The sequence below is a fragment of the Pantherophis guttatus genome, chromosome 9 (genome assembly GCF_059756535.1).
Source record: "Pantherophis guttatus breed Tessera chromosome 9, ASM5975653v1, whole genome shotgun sequence".
NCBI lineage: Eukaryota > Metazoa > Chordata > Lepidosauria > Squamata > Colubridae > Pantherophis > Pantherophis guttatus.
The window spans coordinates 19211146-19225123 of NC_142071.1; the positions used below are offsets into that span (position 1 = coordinate 19211146).

The 13978-nt window shown below is 43.9% G+C and overlaps 1 protein-coding gene across 8 annotated transcripts in view; it reads left to right on the top strand.

The window, feature by feature from the left end:
- The window catches only part of ST3GAL4 (ST3 beta-galactoside alpha-2,3-sialyltransferase 4), a 174770-nt gene that overhangs the window by 67232 nt on the left and 93560 nt on the right, over window positions 1-13978 (top strand). The gene's annotated exons all lie outside the window — the stretch shown is intronic.

Consider the following 13978-nt stretch of genomic DNA (forward strand, 5'->3'; position numbering starts at 1 on the left):
TAAATGTATGTGACACACTGTGCAGAACCGTATCCTCAGTTCTACCAAAGTGCAGTCTTCCTAAATAATCAGTTAAAATCTTATATTTAGAATGTGCTATTTTCACTCTGTTCAAAATATTTCTTCTTATGAAGAGATTGCATAATACACTTCTCCGAAGTGTGTGTGTGTATGTGTGTGTGTGTCTGTCTGTCTGTCTGTCTGTCTCTATCTATCTATCTATCTATCTATCTATCTATCTATCTATCTATCTAAGATTTATTCTTCTCACTTGCCTTCTTAAATTGCTTTCTTCTATGTATGGCTGATGAAGCTTAGAGGGCAAATATCTTCAAGCAAGGAACTTTGGTTCTTTCTGCTTTTTGGTAATTTGTAAAATGTCCTGCTTCTAGAACAGGGATGTCAAACTCAAGGCTTGCAGGCCGGATCTGGCCCGCAGGGTACTTAATTCCGGCCCACAGGGCTGGCCTGGAAATATCAAGGGACTGGCTTAGGGTGCCTCTGGTAGCTAAAACGGGCTGCATACAGCCACCCCGCACCTCATTTTCACCCTCCCGCAGCACTCTGCCGGCTGAAAACGGGCCGAAAAACAGGCCCGAAAACGGCCAGCACATAGTCTTAAACTATCAGAGGGTGAAAATGAGGCCACGGGGGGGCCGCACACAGACACCCCCCTGCACCCTGTTTTGGCTGGCAGGGTGCTGCAGGAGGCATCTGTTCCACCTGCCTGCCGCCCCCCCTCCCCCAGTTGGCTAGCGGAGTAGAACTACAATGCTGATCCGGCCCTTGAAGAAATCCAGTTTGGCACCCCTGTTCTAGAGGGTATATAATGCATAATAGAATTACTCTGGTTTCCTCCACATTAAAACTTCACCGTTCAGTCCGTCTCTTCCCAACCTGGCTTGCTGCATGAGGACATCTTGAGAACCCCAGATTGCGAAAAGCTGATTGATACAGGTAGTTCTTGATTTACAACCCCAGATTGCAAAAAGCTGATTGATACAGGTGGTTCTTGATTTACAACTATTTGTTTAGTGACCATTCGTGCTGAAAAGAGTGACGTACAACCACTCCTTGCATTTACAACCATTGTAGCATCCCCATGGTCACGTGATCAAAATTTGGGTGTTTAGCAACAAGTATGTATTTACTTAGCAATGGAAATTCTAGACCAGGGGTGTCAAACATAAGGCCCTAGGGCCAGATCCAGCCCGAAAGATGTTTAGATTGGGCGCATGGGGCCGTCCTGGAAACAGCAAAGGACTGGCCTGCGGTGCCTCTGCCAGTGAAAACGGAACTCGCGAGGGCCACGTGTGGACCTCCCTAGCTCCATTTTCACTGGCAGAGGGTTCCAAGATGCCATCGCAGCTGAAAATGGAGCTCAGGAGCCCATTTTTGCTGACAGAGCACTCAGGCCACCACAGGTGACCCCGACATGAGTGACATCGAGCTGGCCACGCCCACCCTGGCCACGCCAACTCCGCCCCCCGATGTCAAACACAAACCTGATGCAGCCCTCAATGAAATCGAGTTTAATACCCCTGTTCTAGACCCATTTGTGGTCGTAAGTCAAGGACTACCCTGTTTCTCCAAAAATAAGACTTCCCCTGATAATAAGCCCAATCGGGCTTTTGAGCGCAGGGTAATAAGGCCAAGCGCTTATCTCAGGGTTAAAAAAAAATATAAGACAGGGTCTTATTTTTGGGGAAACATGGTAGCTGCTTTTACAAACAATGAACAGAAACATATTACACCACTAATCTGAGATGTGTGTGTGTGTGTGTGTGTGTTTGTAAGATTTGCTCGTCTCCTTTTACACGCCAGATATTGACATTAATTTTTGGCATTAAAAGTAGTATCAGTTTCAATAGGGCCAGTAGTATGTACAGTACAGGTACGGTAATCCTCGACTTAGAACAGTTCGTTTAATGACCGTTCATAGTTACAGCGGCATTGAAAAATGTGACTTACAACCATTTTTCACAGTTACGACCTTTGCAGCATCCCCATGATCGTGTGATCAAAATTCAGATGCTTGGCATCGGTTCATATTTATGACCGTTGCTGTGTCCCAAGGTCACATGATCCCCTTTTGCAACCTTCTCACGAGCAAAGTCAATGGGGAAGCCAGATTCACTTCACAACTGGGTTACTAACTTTTCAACTGCAGTGTGATTCACTTAACAACTGTGGCAAGAGAAGTCGTAAAATGGGCGCCAAAACTCACTTAGCAATTGTGGTTGTAAGTTGTGGACTATCTGTATGTGTTTGAAAATAGTTGCTTTAGAGAGCAGACCTTGGACTCTACCCCAGTCAGACAGGAAGGAAAGCAAGAGTTCACCATGGTAAGCAAAACGGCCTCCCCATGCAGTCCAACCTCAATCCACTCAGATTTGTATGAGGTTGGATAATTATATGGATTGTCTTGTAGGAAAGCTAGTAGCATGGTGCTTCCCTTACACTTCATTCATAGTTCGCAGCTTCAATTATTTAACCAACAATGGCAGTTTCCTTTGCATTGTCTTCCAAATTTGGTGGCAGCGAATAACTTTGTAGTAATACAATAATTGCCTGTCCCAAAGGTGCTTTTCCAAAAAGTAACTGGACTTCCTTAGTTTTCTTCCTTCCTTAGTTTTTTTTTCTTTGAAAGCATTTCACTTCTCATCCAAGAAACTCCTCCTCCTCCTCCTCCTCCTCCTCCTCCTCCTCCTCCTCCTCCTCCTCTTCTCTTCCTCTTCTCTTCCTCCTCCTCCTCCTCCTCTTCTTCTTCTTCTTCTCCTCCTCCTCCTCTTCCTCCTCCTCCTCCTCCTCCTCCTTCTCCTCCCTCCTCCTCCTCCTCCTCCTCCTCCTCCTCCTCCTCCTCCTCCTCCTCCTCCTCCAGGAGCCCCACCAGGGCTCAGTGGTGATCAGGTCAGTTACAGATATAGTAGTAGTACTCACAAATCCAAACTTACTTAATATTATCATCTTATAGCATTCAGCTTTCCCACTGCTGCATTTAACCTAGTCATTTAGCCGTTGCCTTCTCTTGCAGCATTATTGATTTGCAATCCCTTCTCCTTTTGGCCTTACTTATGTCAATCATCAGCATGAAAGAACTATCCAGCTGAGACAGAAATTGAAGCTTTGTACTATTGCTAATGCCAGCTTGTTCTTGAGTAAATAGACAAGATTGAAACAGATAAAAACTCCTTGACATGATCAAGAATTCTCTTGAAATGATTGATAATGTCACACCGAAGCAGAAGTCGCCTTACTCTTGATCACGATGTATCTCATCACCTGTTCTCCTTGTAGCTGTATATTTACACTGTAAGGTCCCAAAATACACTTGAGTCACCAGAATGCCAGAGAGAGAGACTCAAGACGAGGCTTGCAAAAAAAACAGATTTTATTTATGGCCAAAAACAAAATACTGGGTGGAACTATATCCGGAACATACAGATACAATGCATGGGAGGAGATAGCCACACCTTGGGGAAGGTATGGCGTCCTTTTATACCCTCAGAGACGTCAGCTTAGTACCCAACTCTGGCCTCCCAATCCAGGCCCGTGCATTCCTTGTTGCCCTGCAAGGGGGAATAGAAACTTCCCAATTAGTCATCTTGAGCATTTCTTTGTTTACTCCATTGGCCACTTAGGCCCCCTGGCCCTGGAAAGTAGGAGTCTATCCAGATCAACATAAATTAAGACTGAGATAGGTACCATGCTCTTAGATGGCACAAGAAAAAAACAGGGAGAAGATTGATATGGGTTCAGATCAAATGGCAGGGACATATGTTTGACAAATACCAGATACATTACAGGCCTAATAACAGAATATGTTTGTTACAGGAGATACAAATATAAAGGCATAATATATGTGATACAAATACAAAGGCATATGTGTATTACAGGAATCTAATGGTTACAGAATCTAGTATACCAGTATATCATATCCTAGCATTATTTATTATATCCTTATTATTGTTTGGTTGCACGTATGGTTGCTTTCTCAGTAACCAAAACAGCACCTTTTCCCTTGATTGTGGAAGTCCCCAAAATTGCAGAAAATGCCCCATATGTTATGTGATCACTGCAAGTTTTGGATTCATTATCAGCCTTTATTTTGAGAATGCATCTGGTAGCTCAATGTCTATGGAGACATTGGTCATCCAGGTCATGATGGTCTCAAAAAGCAGTTGGACTTCCTCAAGGAAAAAAACCCACTCCAAATGCCTGTTGAAAAAGCACTTTTGAGTTGGTAGCCCACATTTTTATTCTTTCAGGACTCTAATTTTAACAGCCTCATTATGTTACTAGCAGGGGTGAAATCCAGCAGGTTCTGACAGGCTCTGGAGAATCGGTAGCGGAAATTTTGAGAAGTTCGGAGAATTGGCAGATACCACCTCTGGCTGGCCCCAGAGTGGGGAGGGAATGGGGATTTTGCAGTATCCTTCCCCCTGGAGTGGGGAGGGAATGGGGATTTTGCAGTATCCTTCCCCCTGGAGTGGGGTGGAAATGGAGATTTTGCCGTATCCTTCCCCCTGGAGTGGGGAGGGAATGGGGATTTTGCAGTATCCTTCCCCCTGGAGTGGGGAGAGAATGGAGATTTTGCAGTATCCTTCTCCTGCCATGCCCACCAAGCCATGCCCAAAGAACCAGTAGTAAAAAAATTGGGATTTCACCACTGGTTACTAGCTATTATTATTATTATCCAATCCTTTTAAAGACAGCGCTGGAGACATTCTCAGAACATTGCTTACAACCAAACACCTTGAATAGCTGCTGTTTGATAACGGAAGTGGATAGCACAATATCTTTTTTGATATTGTAGCAGTTGAGACTTAGAACCTGACAGCTTTGGGCCAAGATACTTGTTTCTAAAGGCAGTTTTTATGAGATGATGTTAATGCAGCCCAGGCCAAATTTAATTCTCGGAAAATGTGCAGATGATAGTTTTTCCTGTGCATCTCACATTTATGGGAAATTTTCTGTCTTTGAACCAGGTGGGGATGTTCTTTAGATTCCAGCTGTTTAAAGGTTTCTTAGCTCATTTGTTTTGTTAGCTGAGTTAGCCAGACATTAGTGATAAAACTACATTCTTACATAGTTCTTATGTCTCTGGTTTTGTTCTCTTATCTTCTCGATGCCTAACTTTTTGCTTCACTTTCTGTTTTCTTGACTGCTGATTCCTTGCTTGATTGTGTAAGGGAAGAACAGCTCCAGCATAGCTTGGTGTAGCTTAGCATGTTGAGTGAATCCATATGGACTTTATAAATTACGGAGTGTAGCACATTGGGACTCCAGCCGTTGTGGCTTATTTTATCATTTAACCAGTACAAATCAGTCTTAACTGTAAATGATTCTTTAGTTTTAATCATAATGTAACAACCGCTTCAAACTTAATGTAAACCGCTTTAAACTTGATTGTAAAAAAACTCAGTTTTGTAACCAAAGTTATCCAAGGTTGGAATTCTTACCTGATTCAGCTGTCTCAGCTACTAACTTCCACAGTTTTAATTCCAACTTAACTTCTGTGAACCTCATCTTATATTTAACAGGTTCCTAAGGGGGGCATGGGTGAGTGCACTAACATGCCTATTTAACATGCCTTTTTTCCATTTTGTTCGTTCAAATCAGAGGTGGGTTTCAGCAGGTTCTGACCAGTTCTGGAGAATCGGTAGCGGAAATTTTGAGTAGTTAGGAGAACCGGTAGTAAAAATTCCGACTGGCCCCGCCCCCATCTATTCCCTGCCTCCCGAGTCTCAGCTGATTGGGAGGAAATGGGGATTTTGCAGTAACCTTCCCCTGGAGTGGGGTGGGAATGGAGATTTTACAGTATCCTTCCCCTGCCACGCTCACTAAGCCACACCCACAGAACCGGTAGTAAAAAAAATTTGAAACCCACCACTGGTTCAAATTTGTAATTTTTGTTTGATAAAGAAATAAACAATGTAATGGCTTAGTTACTGGCTGAGAACTGGGGAGCCTGAGAGCCACATTGGCTATGGAAGCACATTAAGTAGTTTCTCCCTCAACCCAACAGACAAAGTAGTTGTTACGGGAAAATTAAGAGAAAGCATGCTTTTTCTACTTCCTGGAGGGGGGGATGGATATCCCAAGAGCAAATGTAAATATATAGGTAGTCCTCAACTTACGACCGCAATTGAGCCCAAAATTTTATGTTGCCAAATGAAACATTTGTTTGTTCTGACCCAGCTCCCCAAACACGACAAACCCTCTGACGTGAACTCAAAAGATTCCTTTATTGGAAACGGCAGCAGCCCTGACAAAAAGTTTACCTCGCAGGCTAACAAGTTTATCCCGCCGGAAGATGAATAGTTGTCTGTCACACCTATTCATCTCTGCCCCCTGCCTTTTATCCCCAGAGCTAGGGTGGGGCTTCACTAGCAGCGGTGGCTCTTCTGTCCCAAGGATCGGCCCATAGATTTCCACTGCTCTCCTCTCCTCTGCCTTCTGCGCATTCGCTTGTCAGGCACTGGACCCGGCTGTTCCTCCTCTTCCTCATCAGGCACCTCCAGACCTGGTGGCTGTTGACTCTCCATCTGAGGGCTGACAGACGGTCCAGTCTCCGCCTCTGTTTCTCTCTCTGCCAGCTCCATTCCCTCTTCCCCCTCAGAGCTCTCAGTTTGCCTTGATGCTGACCCTGACTCCCACACCTCCTCCTCTTCCTCTTCCTCTGATTTGGCTGCTGGAGGGGCTGGCAGCTGACAGGCCACAACATTGTTAAGTGAATATACATTTTATGACCTTTCTTGCCACAGTTGTTAAGAGAATCACTGTAGTTGTTAAATTACTCAAACTGTTGTTAATTAAGCGAATCTTGGTTCCCCATTGACTTTGCTTGTCAGAAGGTTGCAAAAGGCGATCACATGACCCTGGAACACCACAACCGTCATAAATATGAATCAATTGCCAGAGCATCTGAATTTTGATCAGGTGACCACGGGGATGCTACAACGCTTGTAAGTGTGACAACTGCTCCTCAGTCACTTTTTCCAGTGCCGTTGTAACTTCGAACAGTCACTAAATGAACTGTTGCAAGTCAAAGCCTGCCTGTAATTAATACGAGAAAATGTAACTGAAATCTGGGACATTTGTAGAGGTGCATATCCTTCCCTCAACCATTAATGCTCCGTTCCTTTTGCTGATTTGCTTCCTTTCAAGCTGGGTCATGAGTTTCACTGTGCACATTTTTTTGTTATAAAAGTGGCCTTTATTTTGCTGAATATGTCAACATCCCATTACGAACTCCAGGGAGAGCATTAATCTTCTTAAGAAATCCTGTAATTCCTGGGTTTTAAATATAATAATCAAAAGGACTTCTTTGTTGCCTCTGACTTTGATCGAGGTTGACCTTGCATTGGGGGCAGGATTAACTTGACCACATCCTGGTTGGTTGTTGCTTGAGGGAAGGGGCCTTTTTGTTTCCTTGGATCAGCTGATGCTTTAAGCACCGAATGGATCAGCTGCCCCCTCCTCGCCCCGCTGTTTATATGCTTTAATGCTAAAGGCTTGTCTCGAAGTGAAGTGGAGATACATTTGCATGGTGTTTTTTAATGAGTTAATTTATCTTCAATTACTGTAATGACTGTAACTCCCTTGGGGTGATTTAGTTTTGGGGGGATACATGCTGCAATGCATACTGTTTGCTTAATCAAAAACTCCGTTCTGTTCCTTTAAGTCTCAGGACAGATTGCAGGGCAGAAAGCCTGCAATTAAAAGTTAATTAAAACAGAGCTGCTGAAAAATAGCAGTAGACAGCCGTATTTTCCCCAGTGGGGTGATAGAGGTCCACAGTTGGGCACATTACAGAGCATGGGAACGGTGTACAGATAGTCCTTGACTTATGACCACAATTGAGCCCAACTGTTCCATATTGCTAAGCAAGAATGTTTTTATGGGAGTTTTGCTCCATTTTACGACCTTGCTTGCCACAGTTGTTACGTGGATCATTGCCATGGTTAAGTTAGTCACAGGAGTGTTGGGTGAATCTGGCTTCTCCATTGACTTTGCTTGTCACAGAGTCGCAAAAGCTGATCACTGAATCGTAGGACTCTGCAACCGTCATAAATACAAGTGTCCGAATTTTGATTATAGGACCTTTGGGGATGCTGCCACAGTCATAAATCACTTTTTTCACTGCTGTTGTAACTTCAAATGGTCACTAAACAAAGAGGTGTAAGTGGAGAACTACCTGTATATAGGTTGGGTCACAACGACGCTATAGAGCACTGCATATCAGAACAACTAGACACAATAACAGTTTTTTCCCGAACGCCATCACTCTGCTAAACAAATAATTCCCTCAACACTGTCAAACTAGTTACTAAGGCTGCATTACTATTAATCTTCTCATTATTTCCATCACCCATCTCATTCTGCTTATGACTGTATGACTGTATCTTTGTTGCTTGTATCCTTACGATTTCTATTGATTGTTTCCTAGTATGATTTGATTGCTTATTTGTACCCTATGACTATCATTAAGTGTTGTACCTTATGATTCTTGATGAACGTATCTTTTCTTGGTGCATATGCACCAAGACAAATTCCTTGTGTGTCCAATCACACTTGGCCAATTAAAAATTCTCTTCTCTTCTCTTCTCTTCTCTTCTCTTCTCTTCTCTTCTCTTCTCTTCTCTTCTCTTCTATTCTATTCTATTCTATTCTATTCTATTCTATTCTATTGATACTAATCCTTGTTTGTTAACCTAGAATGCAGTACTGCAGGCTAACTCTGCCCACTGCCAGCAGTTCAATTCTGACCGGCTCGAGGTTGTCTCAGCCTTCCATCTTTCCAAGGTTGATAAAATGACCCAGATTGTTGGAGGCAATGTGTTGATTCTGTAAACCACTTAGAGAGAGCTGTAAAGCACTGTGAACTGGTATGTAAGTGCTATTGCTATTCAAATATGCTTTAGGACAGTAAATAAACCACAAGGCTCAGTTCGAACAACACGTACACCCCAAACCAAATAAGCCACAGTGCGGTTTACAATGGTATGTGAATCCTGGCACAAAATCCTTGAGCTTTGGCAGCCATTATCTATTTCCAAGTTCATATTCTAAACAAATCAGCAAAACAAGACTCTAGGTAAAGTGCAGAGAAGAGCAACCAAGAGGATTAGGGGACTGGCGGCTAAAACATACAATGAACAGTTGCAGAAACTGGGCTTGGCTAGTCTAGTGAAGAGAAGGACCAGGGGAGACATGAGAGCAGTCTTCCAATATTTGAGTGGCTGCCACAGAGAGGAGGGGGTGTCAAGCTGTTTGGCCAGACAAGGAATAATGGATGGAAACTGAACAAGGAGAGATTCAACCTGAAACGAGACATTTTCTGACATTGAAAACATCAACCAATGGAACAGAAGTTGCCTTCAGAAGTTGTGGGAGCTTCATTACTGGAGGCTTTCAAGAAGAGACTGCACTGCTATTTGTCAGAAATGATGTAGGTTCTCCTGCTTGAGCGGGGGGTTGGACTAGAAGACCTACAAGGTCCCTTCCAACTCTGTTAATCTATTAAATCTGTTAAAAGTGCAAGAAAAATACAAATCAAAACATCTAGATCTATGATGGCGAACCTATGGCACACGTGGCATGTAGAGCCATTTCTCCGGGCAGGCCTGCTGTCACCTGTTGCTCTTCCAGGTTCCAGTGTGCATACATGCTGGCTAGCTGGTCCTCGCGCGCTACAGGAGCACTGGAAACTGGAAGAGTTGCACATGCACTTGCCGGGAAGATGAGCTTCCAGTTTCTGATGAGCACATGTGCTCCGATCAGCTGGTATTTCTGGAAACCAGGTGACTGTTGTACATGCATTCACTGGAACCCAGAAACTGCTCTTCTGGTTTCCGGCGCTCCCATGTGTGTGTGCCGGGGAGCTGCTCTTCCGGTTTCCAGTGCTCTTCCCCCCACACATGCACGCTATTTCGGCATTGGTACTGAAAAGGTTTGCCAACACTGGTCTAGATACTTGAAGCTCCAATCTACCAATCAAAATTCAGAGTATAATGCAGGAAAAATTACAGTGGCATCAGGTTTAGGACTTCTTAATATGGGTAATCCTCCACTTACAATGTCTAGTGACCATTCAAAGGTACAATGGCACTGAAAAAAGTGATTTATGATGATTTTTCACACTTACGACCGTTGTAGTATCCCCGTGGTCACGCGATCAAAATTCGGATGCCTGGCTCACAACTGGTTCACATTTATGACGGCCTCATTGTCTTGGAGTCACGTGATCACTTTTTGAGACCTTCTGACAAGCAACGTCAATGGCCAAGATGCCAGATTCACTTAACAACTTAACAACTGTACTGATTCCCTTAACAACCGTGGCAAGAAAGGTAGTTAAAAATGGGGCAAAACTCTCTTAACAAATATTTCACTCAGCAACATAAATTTTGGGCTCCATTGTGGTTGTAAGTTGTATTTTTTATTTCTCTCTTTAATTGGAATCACTTAGCTCATTTGTTCGGGTTTTTTTTTTTTTGCTTCCTTCCTCCATTTTTAAAATGCACGCTGTTCCTTCAAGGGGACAGGTTTTGCTTCTGGAGGGCATCTTTACTTGTGCAGCTGCCCAGAAAATCAAAAGCAATTTGAAACAATCAATCATGGGATAATGTAATTTACACAGCATTGGGGTTCTTCGGCTGACTGAGGATCTGAGCTGGTGAGGTTATTTTCCCAGATAGCTAAATGTGGTAAATTAATATATCCACCAAGAATGATACGTGTGAGCTTGCATCCCATGACACAACCATATGCTATGTTGACAATACATGTCCCCTTGTACAGGCAGTCCTCAAATTACGACCATAATTGAGCCCCAAAATTCTGTTGCTAAGTGAAACATTTGTTAAATCAGTTTGTTTGTTAAATGAGCTTGCACCATTTTATGACCTTACTTGCCACAGTCATTCAGTAAATCAACATTGTTGTTAAATTAGTCAAACTATTGTTAAGTGAAACTTTCCACGGTGGCCTGGAGAGCATTTTTTCTTTCATTTTGTGAGGCTTTTAGTAAGGGTCGGTTTTGTGCTTCTCTGGAAACCCGCTTTTCTTCTTTGTCCACAGGCAAAAAAAAATTTTTGCAGCAGGCAAAAATTCTGAATATACCTTGGAGAACATCATGCATAACTGCGAAAAGCAAGCTGCGCTTTTCAACCCGTGACAATGTGGTTGGGTTGCATTAACGAGAAGAATTCAGGCTGCTACTGTAAAATGTTAATCCGTAATCTCCCTAAAATTCTCTATCTTGAATTGCAAGCACACGGGGATTAGATATCAAAAGAACGCGGCATCGGCTGTCGCGCAAACAAATTAGAACGGCAGTGACTTTTGAACCGAGGAAGGGAAGAGGGAAGGAGAGCATTTCACAGCTTGGAGGTCAGCAAGAACTATTAGAAAACCATCTGCGAAGATGTTTCAGTGACGTTTTACAGCACTGTTCATTGCATCAGAGGTTATAGCCTTTCAAAAGGGAGCAGTGACGGGAAAACGATGGGCTAGAAACCAGCAGATTGTGGGTTCTAGTCCAGTGGTGAAATCCAAATTTTTTTACTACCGGTTCTGTGGGCGTGGCTTGGTGGGCGTGGTATGGTTTGGTGGGTGTGGCAGAGGAAGGATACTGCAAAATCCCCATTCCCTCCCCACTCTGGGGCCAGCCAGAGGTGGCATTTGCCGGTTCTCTGAACTACTCAAAATTTCCGCTACCGGTTCTCCAGAACCTATCAGAACCTTCTGGATTTCACCCCTGTTCTAGTCCCTTCTTAGGCCAGTCACACTTTTTCAGCCCTAGGGAGAAGGCAATGGCAAACCACTTCCGATATCTTTCCAAGAAAACTGCAGGAACTAGTCCAGGCAGTGGTGAGGAGTCAACAATGATTGATCGGCTATTTTTATGTTGCTCATTACGAGTCTTAACAGTCAGAATTTTAGCATGATGGGTAGTTCTCGGCTTACGACCACCATTGAGCCCAACATTTCTGTTGCTAAGCGAGACATTTGTGAAGTGCCCCATTTTGCGACCTTTTTTGCTACTGTTATTAAGTGAATCGCTGCAGCTGTTAAGTTAGCAACAGGGTTATGAAGTGAATCTGGCTTCCCCATTGACTTTGCTCGTCAGGAGGTCGTAAAAGGAAATCACATGACCCCCGGGACACTGCAACCGTCATAAATATGAGTCAGTTGCCAAGCATCTGAATTTTGATCACGTGACCAGGGGGACGTTGCAATGGTCTCAAGTGCGAAAACGGTCATAAGTCACTTTTTTCAGTGCCGTTGTAACTTTGAACAGTCACTACTGTCATAGGTTAAGGACTGTCTGTATAGCATTTCTATTGGAACAATGCATTGGGTGCATTTGAATTGAGTGCATGGCTGAAAAATCACTTTTCCAGTATTCCTTCTGCATGGAATTCTTCTCTCTCACTGCTGTTCTTTTCATTTTCTCTCCCACCCATCTGGATTTTTCTGTTCTGTTCTGTTTGTTTGGAAATCCTCCCAGCCTTCCCTGCAGATAATCTCTCACAGCTTGGTTATGTTCCTAATATTTTCCTTGAGGGAGGAGGGACAATTATGTTGTTAGCAATTCCTTTAGTTCTCGGTATTATTAACCATTTTATTTTTATTTATTTATTTGTTTGTTTGTTTGCATTTTCCCCAGGGCTGCAAGATTCTGTTTTGAAATACAGCAAACTAGAGATGTAAAAATCTGGAAGGTGGATGGAATCTTTGAAAATGAATGCTGAACTCCAGCAAAAGTTTGGTTCAGTTGACAAAATGCATTCTGTAGAAGAATACTTTGCATGTCACACATACCCCTTGTTAAGTCAACCATTGCTTACTCAACCCAGATATTTTTAGGTTCCTGTGACACACTGATTCATGAACTAAAACGAGGGCTGGGTTTATACGACATGTTTGATTGAAAAGTAATTGGATTGTGGCTCACTCAGACTTGTGTCTGGTATGCAAAAGTCAGCCAGGTCGAAACCAACCCTTCTCTTTCGCCAGGAAAATAGATCTTTCCATTGTAAACCATTTGATGGCACAACAGATATGTGCACCCATTCATCATGATGTATTACAAACTGTTCTGTGTGGTTCAGTTGCTGTGGTGCCATCCTTCTATAATTTACAATCTACCAATTATGCTGTCCAAGAACCTTGGTACCATGGTGACAGACATTAAAAGCAGGGGTGGGCTTCAAAAATTTTACCAAGGGGTTCTCTGCCTGGTTGCTGGATGGGTTTGGCCATGGTGGGCGTGGCCTAGTCGGCCTCCTAGTCGGTGAGGGAGCACGTTTTTGCCCTCCCCCGGCTCCAGAGGCTCTTCTTGCGCCTCTGGGAAGGTGAAAGCGGCCTACCCAGGCTCCGGAGGCCCTCTGGAGGCTGGAAATGGGCCTGGTTCTGGCCTTCCCAAACTTCTGGTAGGCCCATTTTTCACCCTCCCCGACAATAGTTGGTTTCAATTTTTTTTTACTACCGGTTCTGTGGGCATGGCTTGGTGGGCGTGGCAGGGGAAGGATACTGTAAAATCTCCATTCCGACCCTACTCCAGGGGAAGGATACTGTAAAATCTCCATTCCCTCCTGATCAGCTAGGACTTGGGAGGCAGAGAATACTGTAGATGGGGGCAGGGCCAGTCAGAACTTTTACTACCGGTTCTGCGAACTACTCAAAATTGCCGCTACCAGTTCTCCAGAACTGGTCAGAACATGCTTAAACCCACCCACCTCTGCCCCTGAGCCTCTGCGTGTGCCCTGCACTTACCTACATACACAACGGGCTGTGTGGGGATTCCTGGGAGGGGCAAGGTGGGGTGGGCGGGGCCAGCCAGGAGTGGGATTTGGTGGTTCTCCGAACTGCACAGAATCTTAGCTAGAGGTTCTCCTGAACCCTTGCAAACCCCCAGCAGCCCACCCCTGGTTAAAAGCCTCACTTTTTTAATATGCAGCAATTACCG